We start from the raw sequence: 13789 nt of genomic DNA, 5'->3' as shown, positions 1-13789 counted from the left end.
CGCGAGATGGAGTGAGCCAAACGACGCCCCCCAAGTGAAACACACACATCAAGCTACCCAACAAAGTCCATCGATAGTAGCGAACGGTGAAGGGGTAGGGAGGAAGTAACCCCAGCAGTATTTGACCATTGGGTGAGTAGCTCGCCCGAAATCAAGAGTGTGAGAGGAGAGTGGCCCTAAGGGGGAGGGATATAAAAAGAAAGAGAGGGGGGAGAGGGCGAGAGGGAAAGATGAGATGGCGGTCCGCGTAACAACATGACCAGTATAAAATATCGCTGTCCTGGGCTTATTATAGTTTCCACTTCCTGTCATCGATGCCGCGGACTAAACTCCACCCCCTTCTTCCCGCCATTCCTCACACTTGCAACCAATGACTAAGCAAAGAGGACACTCAAAATACATGTTTCGGGGCCAAAGGAGAAAAATCGGTAACGGCACCAAAAAAAAAAAAAAAAAAACTGAAAGAAGGAAGGAAAATACCTCATAATGACAAGATATCCCTTCCATGACCCCTTTCCAAAACTGACCCCCTCCCCGTTCCTTTTCTTATACCCCCCCCCCTGACCCATCACCAGCACCCAAACAAGAGCGCACAGAATGATAGAGAAGATAAATGCCGTTACTGAATCTCTTTCTCTCTTTTATTTTTAATCCACGAAGGCATGCTCAAGGAAGACGAGGCGAGGGGGGGGGGAGGGGGGGGCGGACAGTGTCTAGAGAGGAAGGTTGAGGATGACGAGTGAGGTAAGCGGCCAAGATGCAAAAGAAGAGAAGGGGAAGAAACGGAACAAAATAAGAGATAAATGCAGTAGGTTCTATTTTTTCACCCCCCTCACCCCTTCTTTTATCCCCACCCCATTTATTTTTTAAATAGAACATTGGAGAAAAAAGTAAGGACGAAAAAATTGGAAAGTCTTCGATTTCTACCGCCTTGAAAAAAAAAATAGGCAGTGGGGTTTAAAGTCTGATTTGAAGGGTTACGATGGATAGTGGGTGGGATAGGAAGGTGTGGGGGGAGGCGGGGGGGGGGGCGTCTAGGGAGGTGCAGTGTTGTATTTGGGGTCACAGCAGTGTTGATGGTGCTCTGGAGAAAGAAATTAAGTTTTTCATATGTGTGGAAAGGAATGAAAATATTAGTGACATTGCATGGTGGCGACAGACGCACTCTACAATTAATTGACTGAGTGCGTTCTTGGGCATGGTGGTTATAAAGGCAATCCAAAAATCAGGTGCACAATTCAGACAAGGTGGGGGGGGGTGTACAAATGCGACCTGTTAAAGGAAGTATAAACTGTTTTAATAAGAAAATGACGTCAAAGAAAAATAGATGACATTGTGTTTATAAAACAATATTACCAAATCGCTATGTACAAACTCGATATTACGAATATTAACGTAATGTACAGTCTTAGATGTAGCACTCTGCTGTTGGTCATTGAAGCTTGCTCGCTAGGAGGCTCGTCTGACGATGTAGATGCACTATATTCAAACAATGGGCAAGTTTTACGAGCTAAACCTGTTGCTATGTTGTTATGTAAAATACTCTAGCTCTAGCGTTAAACAAGGCAATGTAGACAAAGCCATTGCACGTATGTCGCAAGATCTCCACAACTTGGCGATGACCTTCCTTCAAGGTTTAGCACCAGGCAAAAGGAAGAGAATCGGGCCAAAGGGTTAGCTATCATCAAAAGAATGGAAGCACTTTACTCTGGATGAGCCGCTAAGACTGGCAGAAGAAGAATGGACAGCAATTGTCAGCAAATCACATGACAGCAAATCACATGACAGGTAAAGGTGAGCCAGATAAAAAAATACAATAAAATTGGGAAAGAAAAATCTCTATTGATTTTGTGCTGCATGACTGTCAGTATCGGGAATTACAAGCGTTATTGAAAATACTATTTCACCGTCCTCTGTATCTTGGTGGAACTAGGTGAAACGGGTTTGATATTTGTTAGTTTTCTAAATGTTGTTGGAACAGCTACTTAAGGTCTTACCAAAGCGTGTACTTAAGTTCAAGATTAGAAAATTTGTTTGTATTTGACGAATCTGACCCCGAACAGCATCTCATCCTATACAATACATGTCTTTAACTTCAAAAATACATGTCTATAACTTCAACAATACATGTCTTTAACTTCAATAATACTAGTCTATAACTTCAACAATACAAATACAAGTCTATAACTTCAACAATACAAGTCTATAACTTCAACAATACAAGTCTATAACTTCAATAATACAAGTCTATAACTTCAACAATACAAGTCTATAACTTCAAAAATACGTGTCTATAACTTCAACCCGTGCAGCGACAATACAAAATGATGGGCCTGACATGCAACCCTCCCAACTGCCGCATCATGTATTTACCACGAGCTCAGACTCACGTGCGCACATACTCTCACACACACACGTCCATGATCGCACACACTACCACGGCAGCGGCAAGAAAGTACGTTACAATCGGGTGGCATTAATAATTAGCATACACGACCGAACCGCTCACTTCACTACACAAAAATAACAACCAACCAAAAACAAAAAAAAAAGCGAAACAAAAAAAAAACAACAACGGAACGAAACATTATTTAAAAAAAACAAACTAATAATGAAAAAATTAGAAAACAAACTGCTGCTGTGGTTGGCATTGACAACATATGAAGCAACCATCCCGATGTTACTGAATTACTCTTCTGTGTGTGTTTTTTTTTTCATGTTTTTTGTTTGTTTTTGTTTTTTATGAAACCATTACGGGAGATACCACTTCACATGCATACAAAAAGAAATAAGCTTACAATGAAAAATGCAGGCATTGAATATATTCTAGACGTAGTGAAAGCAGATTTCAAACAAAACATCGACAAACAAAAAACTACGTAACGTCGGGGGTCCATTAGCATTTAGGTTTATCTTATTATAGGAACAATCTTTATTAGGCTTTTTTTCAAAGAAGGTTTGAGCGCTGAATGCATTGACCCAGTGAATGCACGCGGGTCTCCAATGGGGCTCGTCTGTTTCAGTTGTCGTGCGTCGACGTTATTTAATTTTTTTTTAAAAAGCGAAATCAATAATAATTAGAGGTAACGACAGCGAATCCCAGCGATTTAAAACCTGGTGTGCGCTTTTACAAGAATATAATCCACGGATCAATCTTTTTTATTTTGTTGTTACTAATTGTTATTTAAAAACATGAACTATAAATAGACTGCTATTAATCCGACACAGAACATACAAAGGGATATGGGAGGAATGTCAAAAAAACACGATTTAAAAAAAACAAAACAAGATCGGCGTGTCCAGATTTTAAGTAGCCCAGCATTGCCCAAGCTAAGGGCCTTTGACGGTTTAGGCGAGATAAATCGTCATCAACGGCCTGAGCACCTGACACGTCGCAACCTGTGGGCATTGGTGACCACTAGCTCGTTGCCACGTCACGGGTCTGTAAGAAGTGACAACGGTCTATTGGTCTCCACTGCCCACAGGTTGCGACGTCGCAGATCGGTGCAGAGGCCTAAGATAACGATTGGTCTCAGTTTAGTCATATCACAACGTCACTCCTACGGGCGCAGTGTCGGGCAGAAGAAAGAGATAAAGACAAATAGGAGTGGGTAATCCCTTCGAAGGCTATTTGTGAATCTATTAGACATTTTTTTAGCCTATAAAAAGGTGGCGAGCCTACAAACAATCTTAACTAAATCTGTGAAATCACTTAACGAAGTAAGACCATTAAGCCTGACTTATTACAAAGCGTATATCAAGTCACTCTGTCTTTCTGTTTGGTAAAAGGTTTGTACACGTTATTTCTCCCTCGGATCAAGTTGAAACTTTGCACAATTATTCATTGGCATAGGCCGTAGACGGTACATGAATCCATAATAAAAAAATTAACCAATTAATTAATTAATTGTTTTAAAAAAAGAAAAGCTCCCCTTTCATACCTTGCAACCTGTAGGGCAGATGAAGTAAAGTTACCTGTTTTTGTGGCCCAGGGTTAACGAGGGTATCGTGTGGCCAGTACAACGACCAACCACATTTACTTTTCCCCAACAAATGCCAGGAACCCACTAGTGCAGAGTGTAGATTCATTCAATGAATTTCTGGCATTTAATTGTTTTGTTTGATTCCCAACAAGGAAGATTACTCCTCCAGTATTCACAGATATCGCAAAATATTTAGGGTTTTGTCCCCTTAGATGTCTGCACACGTTATTTCTCGCACACCTATTTTTGGATCAAGTTAAAACTTTGAAAAATTATTTATAGTACGTAACAACAACATGAATCAGGGAAAGAGAACAAGTAACCGATTAGTCAGTTATTGGTAATAAATTATTTTGTTTGATATCGAATATAAAGGAAAATAACTTCTACATTATATATAGATATAAATAATTTATTGTCAATATAGAGAACTAGTCCTAAAATTGCAAAATATACGAAAAAGTCCTGGAAATATCCGGAAGTTATTAAAATCTCTTGAATCAATGTATTATCAATGTAATGTTGTATGTTATGTATTAGCCATGAAATCCTGTATATAGTGCATATAACAATGCAATGTATATATATGCATAACACTGTAGTAATGTATGTTTATGTATAGCAAAGTAATGTTGGATGTTACGTACAAATATGTGGGTCATGCACTTGCAGGTGAGCTATGTACTCGCGTTCACCTGCACTGTTAAAGATGAAGGTCAGGAACAAGGTGTACAGAGTGAGCAGAAGAAGAAGAAAATGGGGTGATGACAACCAGAAATGAAAAGGTGAAGCTGTAGAATCAGCGCCTCCCCCCCCCCCCCCCGGTGGAATAACCTTGGGAAAGTTATGGAACAGGAAATGTTGTTACGAGACCAGTGGAAACATTGTATACTATGACATCACTACGTAGCCACTGAGTCGCTTCCGTCATGACCACCCGAGGAATGGGAGAGGTCGAATTCATGAGACGAACTTAAATTTGTGAAATGAGCGAAACAGTTTGCAAAAAAAAAGAGATGGTGCGCTAAGTGTCCCACTGTTACAAAACAAAGTACTGGGGCATGTGTCGGGGGAGGAGGACGTTGAAGTTGCAGCACCGTTGGGGGAGGGGGGGGGGTTATACAACGTTTTCCGTAACGTCACCGTCAACATGTGATCTCGAACTTATTGGCTGGAGACGTCAGGCACACCTTCAAACATCCCCCATCCAATTCTTTTTGATTGAATGTGTTCATCAATTGAGGTATCTTTACGGTATGTCAGTCTACGACCCGTCGGTCAACACAAAGTCAATCAAGTCAATAAGTTACCTTCCATTGGTCTGCGGTATCTCATCACGCACGGCGGTGTTCTTTCCGTACTTTTGTTTTATAGGTGTCCCACTCCACCCTTCAGCGCGAACCTTTTCTCTCAAAAACGTGGATTTGTGACTTACAGAGGCCCCGCGCTCATTCTAGGTGTAAATTATTACGTTAAACTATTATAACTTATAATAGGGTTCCTGAGGCCTCCTGATTTACCAGTAGCTCCTGGAAATCTCCTGAAATTGCAAAATATACGAAAAAGTCCTGGAAATCTGAAATTATTAAAATCTCCTGAAAACTCATAAAAATGTCCTTAAACATGGACAAATTTGTCATTTTGGTGTATCATTCAATAAAAATGTAATGCGCAAATGAATTTATTTTCTAATACAAAACCTTAATTTTCACTTATTATCCTTAACCCTACCCTGACTGGGACGCGCGCAATCCATTTCGCATAGGATCCCCGCCATTGTTAGGGCCGGTCCTGCTGTGGAGGATCCTAGGGATGTACACTTTAACTAAATATAAACATTGAAGGAACTAAAACTACTTCACGAAGGAATCCCGGACATTCTGATGCGGGATGGGACAAACATTCAGATAAGCAGAACTGATACAACGTACTTGACCCTCAGTCGCAGGCGTCTGATTGCAAGAACCAAATAATGTGTGCCACCTTCCACAACTTTCGCTGCGTTCAAAGAAAAGGTCTCCTGATCAGAGGGGGGGGGGGGATAGCTCTACTCGGGACCAGATCACACGGTGATAGCTCTGCTTGGGGCCTGATTGCTGGGTGATAACTTTACTAGAGGCCTTACTAAGGAAGGTAGCGGTCCGGAAAATGTTGTGTTCGATCCCTGGGACTACTGCGAAGAGGCAACAGGGGTGGGAAAAAAGGGGGGGGGGAGGGGTGAGTCGCGCTGTCAGGACGTATTTCACCCCTGATTTGAGCCATTCGTACTACAACGGCCTGGCGCCGTACAATTACATCTACTCGACAATCTCTTCCACCCAGCACCGACATCAGTCGCAATCAACAACTGGGACAGAAAGTGAGGCGTATGCATGGGGGGCGGGGGGCTTAGATTTAGGGAGAGGGGAGGATTGACATTTGGAACGAAGTACCCGGCTCCCGTATAGAACATCAATTAAACAGAGACCTCAAGTAATACAACGGGGAAAAAAAAAAGAAAAGAAACTGTACATGCATGGGCATATTGACAACAACAACCTAAGAGTATCATTGGGCAGCGGATGGACAGGGGGCGGGAGAAAGGGGGGGGGGGAGTCCATCATTATGTCATCACGTTCTAACCGAACACAGTTTCGCTTGTATTGATTTTATGTAAAGGTCCTGCTGACAGTCAGTCATGTCCAGGCCACAGCCAGAGTAGAATAAGTTAGCCACTGGATGGAATAAATAAAGGGGTGGGGGTGGGGGGGCTGTTATCATTACATTATTTATCGCACTCGTACTCACATGCCGGCATACGCCGCAAGCAGGGAGAAGCGGGGGATAGGACAAAGACACGACAGAGGGCGTCTTTTTTTTTATTTCCCTGACGTTAAAAGTCAGGGGCTAAAGATTATATTATGAGAGTCAACCATCACGTGACTTAGGTCAGCATCCTCCAATAGAAGTGGACAGTGGACGAGGTAAGGTCATGCGTTCTATACCGAAACGTTTGGGCATGTGGAAGGTGAAAAGGTTGCCCCTCGACTGAATCCTGGTGAGAGCTGGTAGGTCAAGGGCGTTTTCTGAGTCCATCTAACTGTGAAGGTGTCAGAAGTAATCTTCAAGGCGACTGCGTCAGGTCGTTGTGCTGGTTACACGATAACCTTTGTAGCCCAAGGTTACTAAAAGGGGGGGGGGGAACAAAGTCTATTTACTTCTACTGGACTATTTAATCCTAGGTCTGTCAGAGAGAGAGAGAGAGAGAGAGAGAGAGAGAGAGAGAGAGAGAGAGAGAGAGATACACAGTAGGTAAGCCTGCTTGCAGAGTCAACATTGCACAGTAAGTGAAAGATACTACTAGAAAGTCTACTCGAGAAATCTATATTTAAGACTAAATTTCTAGAGCATCAACTAACACAAAATAAATTTTCAATATAGCCTCGGACATGTCTCGCGGCAAGGACAGAAATCGTAGTTCAATGGCTCGAACTGACCACTTCACATTCACTGACCACATGAGAGGTTTGGGCTGTTTTTTTTTATTGCAACTTTATTAAGTTTCATGAAAGGAGTGGGTGGCGGTGGGTTTCTGTAGGGGGAAGGGTACGGTGGAGGGTGGGTGGTTTCTGATGGCGTCATTCGACATTCAACATGTTTCCTCACAAATTTATCTATGTCCACGATGAACGCCCAAACTAAAAATCACACTTTTTATTCCACGTCTGCTGCTCATCGCTCACGTGCATGGCCGCGCGCGCATCACTAACGTACATGTATGCGCGCGCAGTAATTTTCTTCTGGTTGCATGTCACATTCGTCCAGCACGAGTCTCGCTAACGATCAATTTTAGCGGACAAGTGAAGCCCCAGTCTTGAACCAATCTCTCTCTCTCTCTCTCTTTTTTTCTCTCTCTCTCCATCTCTCTCTCTCTCTCATTTCTCTGTTATTCTGGCTTCATTATTGTCCAATCCTAGCCAAGTCCAGCAATGACGTCCGCACACCTTTTCGATTAGTTCCAATCTACTGACTGCTTGAGATAAGTGCAGGGAGAGAGGAGGAGAGAGAGAGAGAGCGAGAAAGAAAAAGAGAAATAAAGAAAAAGAAAGAGAGTGCTAATACTGAGAAAAAGAGAACGAGAAAAGGAGATAAGGAAAGGAGGTTAGAGAGAGAGAGAGAGAAAGAGAGTGTGTGAGAGAGAGAGCGAGATTTCCGTAGAAAAGTCCAACACATTCACTTATCTAAAATACACTTTCATTTATTTCTAGGCTAAGCAAAAAAAGATTCTTTCCTCATCTTTAAGATTAATTTATTACACACATTTCGATCGCGTCATTCTAACAGCATGTAAAAAAAAATGGTAGTATACAGCAGCAAGGTGTAGAGTGTGTTTTAAGTTCATCCCTAAAAATGTCAAACCATTCCAGGCGTCATTCATCAATCAACAACGCACGTGACTACCAGATCAAATAAGAAGTGGACGCCCTATGATTTATGCTCATGTCGTGAGTAGTTGTGTACTCACGCTGATGAACTTTTAAAATCCCATACATTCTTTCGCCACGACACTGACCAGAAATACAGGAGAACAATAAAGCAAGTTTCATATTAGAAATATATCGTCTCTAGTGTAATCACATTTGCCATGTCAATTAGATAAACACAGGGTTTAGTAATGACGTTGTCAAGGGTGCTCATGCCATTCAGGTGGTATAGAAGTCAGGGTCAAGTACTATTGTGACCTGTTCTGTTACAAGTGGCACCCTTTCAGACTTTGCGATCTTTAGGCTAGATGGTGCAAAGGTCATCTGTTTCTATGGCACAACAACCAAACGCCTTTACTTTCCCCAACAAATTTCAGGTTGACTGGACTCATGGAGATTTGAACCCGGGACTTCTAGGATCGGAAGCCAAGCGCTTTATCACTCAACCACCACGCCCCCTATCTGCTGGTCTAAGAATTTCTTATCAAAATTTTTACAGACAAACCAAAGCAATACATTCTGGTCTTCTCTTACAACTATAGCAGACTTGCCCGTCACATGCCACAACAGTTTTGTCTGCCACATGTCACGGCAGTCTTGTCACATTAATTTCCTCCCCACATTATAGACCCAGAGATGCCTTAGATCCAAATTAGGTTAGATACAGATCTAATTCTAATCTGGGTATCTGTTGACAACTCTTTAAGATACATTTCTGGCACATTCGCTGGCTGTCATCACATCAGTGAGAAATACATGGAATCATAAAATCTAGATCTTGAATAGGGTCAACTTACTAGATCTAGAATAGAATAGCTCTAGAACTATAAAAGAATATTAATCTAAAGTTTGAATCCATAGTTAGATCTATCTTCTATGATAACATACATCTAAGTATACTGTTACAAATACTTAGTTCTAATTTCGTCTAGATATTTCTAGGTATCATGATTCTGTGTACATTTTAAATTTTTACTCTAGATCTAAAACTTAAAGGCAGAGCTTCCACGGATTTTGATCTCGGAAAAGAGACTGTGTCTCGCCCTAACTGTTTGATGACGTGCAATGTGCACAGAGGGACATGCTGGTGGCAGATGGTGCTGCTGACGACGCTGCTGCTGGCGTGGTCATTGGGTGGAAAAGGTGGATGTTGGGACGACCGGAAGTACAAAATGATATGTGACGAGATCTATCTAGATTATAGAGATCTATTCTAGAATGATAATCTAGAGTAGAGTCTAGATCGTAGATCGATGTTATAGCTAGATTGTTTAATGTGCTTAAAAATTACATGTAAATTAATGACCAAGATCTACTTACGTAAATACTGAAATTGAAACTAAAATAAAAATAAAAAGTTTTTAAAATGTGACTTTCAAACACAAAAGATTACGTGAACGTTAAGTGATCCATTGTCTACTTCTCCCTACAAATACCAAAAAGTGTTCATCAAAAGTACAGCACCACGCAGATCACGTACAAACACGTTTCTTTAGACAAAGATGTGGATAAAAAATTTTAGAAAACATTTCAGATTTAAAAAAAAAAATATACAGGTTAGTGATAATCAAAAAAAAATATTTTGAGATTATGATTTCACTTTGCACAATGCTAAATAAAAATATTTGAACACTGGTTTCCGTCGCCCAATCCTTTAGTATAGTTCCATGGCCCAATGAGGCGCATTAAAGTGACTTTAATGTTATCAAATTTCAAAAATTCAAACAAATAAGGTTTCCCTTTGCAAGACATAAGAAGACTAAATGTATAATTTTGTATCGCCATATCCAATGGATGAGTCTCATATTATGCGCCCGATATATATCAATATGTATTTTATATGGGCTACACCAAAGCAAGAACATGTTCTAAAGAAACAAATCTAATAAAAATCAGAACGAGATTCTATATTATCAGCGTATTTACATTTGAAGATTAATGAAGATAGCATTTTTTTTTTCCACGTGACTACGAAGACGATGATTCGACCTAAATATTTTGTCACTGCTCACTACCCGTGACTGCCGTTAGTCGACGTTGTTTTTTTCGGATGCTTCTTTTATGTAACTTATTCATAGTCAACAGTTATTGTCATACCTAATTCGATGTTCATAAATTGAATCGAGAATAACATTGTTAAAAAAAAATAATAAAATAAATGAAGTATTTCCTATTTGTACTTCTTGGCGAAGTTAAGTCATAAGATATGATCGTGGTGTTATAAGAAAGTTATAACTTATTAGTATTATCTCTTTTGGGCTTCTTAGCCATATGCGAAGTTCGCCAAGATTCTGAAGTTATGTTAACCAAGCTCTTACAGTTTCAATGATTCTCAAACTGTGAAGTACCGGGGCGTAATTTAACTTCTTCAACACAAACCGGGAAACGGTGAAAAGTAAATAACATTAGAATGAAACTATCTTTCTGTTATCAAGTACCTTTTTTTTTTAGGACCAGGGAATCAATGGGTCGCTTTCACCTTCACCTTCATCCCTTAGCCTGTTGGACCGTTGGGGCACGACACAAGATTTGTTCACCCTCTTTCTCCATTCCTGTCTTTTGCCTTGGATAGAACCTCTTTTGTCCATTCTTCTATGTTAAAGGACTCGCTTCACCAACACGAAAATGTGCGTCTTATAATTTTGAGAACCACTGCCTGAGTTGACTGAGCATCGTTATCTGTCTGTTACAATGAGTAGTTTTTATAATATCCCGCCTTCATGACCTGACGCCCTGGGTGTACAGTTCCAGCACCTGATGACCACTGTTCCAGAACGGCGGGTGCGAAGCGCCCTGCTATCATTAACACCCCGCACTCGAAGAGCAGCGCGAGCTGAGAAGAAATCAGTCATGCGCGTCGGAGTGGGCGCGAGCGAAATCTCGGTCGCTACGACAGCCAGCAGACGACCGCATTGTTAGATGAAGTTGTGATGTCATAAGGCATCAAGTCTCCTCGAGACAGCCAACTGAGCACAGGTGTGTCTCCGTGCGCGGGTGAGTGCGTGCTGTATTTAGTAGCCCCAAGAACTGATACCGATATTAATAAAGTAAAGCCGGCATTGTAGGCGCCATGCTTCAGCGGTTCTCAAATGTATAAAGTATCTAGTGGAATATATTTCTGTTCGAATCTAGATTTAGATTTTTTTTCTTTGACTTTATTTCAATGTACTCTACTTTGGATGGTCTGGATTTCATCTGATTAGGATTTGACAACATTTAATCAATCAATAATAAAGTTTATATCAAAGTTTCACACACACGCAAAAGGATAGTAAATGGCAATGTGCGATTAATGATTTCGCCTATTATTATTGCAAGGGTCGAGTTTCGTTATGGGGAACAAAATGTATCGTAATCCCTTTATTAGTTATTATTATTATTATTATTATTATTATTATTACTTTACTATTATTATTGTGTGAAAAACGAACTAATATTCATTCTCTGGCACTGCCAGGGTCGAGCTTCGTTAGAGAGAAACGAAATGCATTATAGTCCCTTTAACAGTGTTCATTTGGACATTTTCTGGTGATGTGGCAGGTCTGCATCAGTACCGCCCCCTGACAGGTAACGACAATCTTCTTGGAAATATTAAGGGCCTTGAAGATACATACAGATACATTACCAAGTAGCAGTACTTTTCGTATCAGTACTTTGAGCATTTGAAAAGTCTAGAGTACAATTAGTACAAATGCTATAAAAGTATAAGAAGCCAGAGAGAATGAAAACACGCTTCCGGCGGCAATTATTATTATTACCATTATTATTATTATTTAAATGGCAAGAAATTTCTAACTGTTTAACATTGAGTTGCTGGAACTTAATTAAAAGTTGTTTTTACATTTAGAGTATTTACATTTCTTGTTGGTTCAAATACTGTCATGGTCTTTTATACCAAACCCCACATGGAATCTTGTTCAGTGAAAACTGGCAGGTTTTAAATACTTACATCACATACGACACCAGAAACAGATGTCTATGTAACAACAACAAAAAAATACGGCTTTTTAAAAATGTAATATATAAATGTTAACAATTCTTCTACTTCCGGTTTCCGTTTGTTAACACCGCCCCCAATAAAAAACAAAATAATAATAATAGCCCAGGCTGTTTTATTAACAGTAATGTCGCGAGAAAGAGAGAGACAATGATGACGTGAGAGACAATTACAGTGACGTCACAGTTGAGACTGATGAGACACAGAGACAGCCAAAGCAAACCCTTAAACTGAGCCAATTCTGTTGATGTTAATTTATAGAACAAGACTTTATAGAGTCAGCCAGGATAGTTAAGAATGTATGACTACAATTGCTGGAACTTGCTCCACAGAGTACGACAAGGAACCACGCTGCAGGGTGCGCTCTTTGATCAGACGACGTCACGAGGAAAAAAAAAAAAGAGAGATGTCGGACGTCTTGAGGTGATGTACCAGGACGTTACCATGGATAAAATATGTAAATACCGCACAGAGATCACTGGCCTGTCTAAACATCATGTACCCACTACAGTCCACACACACACACACACAAAAGCGCCCTCGTTAAATCTCGACTGCTTGGTATGCCGGGAGAAAAAAAAAAAGAGACTGTCTCCCTCGAGAGATCCCCCCCCCCAGCCAAAAAAACAACACATTTTTAAAAACATGCAGATTTCTGTGTCTCCAAGGAAAAGACAAAAGGACGAGAGGGCTAGTGGAGGGCTAGTTAAGAGCTAAGACGTAAGCAAGGTTTGTATTGGACGTAAACAAACCACGAGATGGACGGGAAGGCCAAAGGGAAGAGAGAAAGGGAGGGGGGGGGGGAAACTAAATCGTCCCTTAATTTGACAGATCAGCATGGGGGCCCATAGCGCGGCACGAAGAAGAAGCACTCTCCAAGCTAATGACTGACATGCCGTATTATTAATTCTGATGACAAAATAGAAGGAGGAGGAGGAGGAAGACGGAGATAGGAGGGAACCAGGGAGTGAAAAAGAGAGAAAGAGGTGGGGGGGGGGAAACAATGCAAAAGTAGTGAGGTAAGAAAAAGGTGGGGGGGGGGGCGAGAAGGAGGAGGGAGTTAGAATAAGCAGAGAAACGAAGGGAAGATAAGAGCAAAATTAGATGCAATATTGGCAGCCATGTTTGTTAGAAGACTTTTAAAGAAGACATGCAATGGAGCGATTTTTTTTTTTGGGGGGGGGGCGGGTGGAAACAACAAAAAAAAAAAGGGGGGGGAGAGGATTTGTTCAACTTAAATAGACAACGTAATTTCACGTGTCACACAGACACACACACGCACGCAAGCATTCAAACACACAGCAGAAAGCTTATTTGAAATTTCCCTTCATTCGACATCTTACACT

At 40.8% G+C, this 13789-nt stretch overlaps 1 protein-coding gene across 9 annotated transcripts in view; it reads right to left on the bottom strand.

Annotated features, from left to right (window-relative positions):
• The window catches only part of LOC106076382 (uncharacterized), a 275905-nt gene that overhangs the window by 46327 nt on the left and 215789 nt on the right, over window positions 1-13789 (bottom strand). The window contains exon 1 of one of the 9 annotated variants that reach the window (XM_056017284.1): window positions 9767-10520. The exons of the other annotated variants lie outside the window; for them this stretch is intronic. The gene's annotated coding sequence lies outside the window, so the exon portion shown is untranslated. Of the gene's footprint in view, window positions 1-9766; window positions 10521-13789 lie in introns of those variants that run through there. 9 annotated transcript variants of the gene reach the window in all.

Source organism: Biomphalaria glabrata, chromosome 18 (genome assembly GCF_947242115.1).
Source record: "Biomphalaria glabrata chromosome 18, xgBioGlab47.1, whole genome shotgun sequence".
Lineage (NCBI taxonomy): Eukaryota > Metazoa > Mollusca > Gastropoda > Planorbidae > Biomphalaria > Biomphalaria glabrata.
The sequence above is the reverse complement of the archived record's forward strand: the minus strand, read 5'-3'. Positions and strand labels throughout refer to the sequence as shown.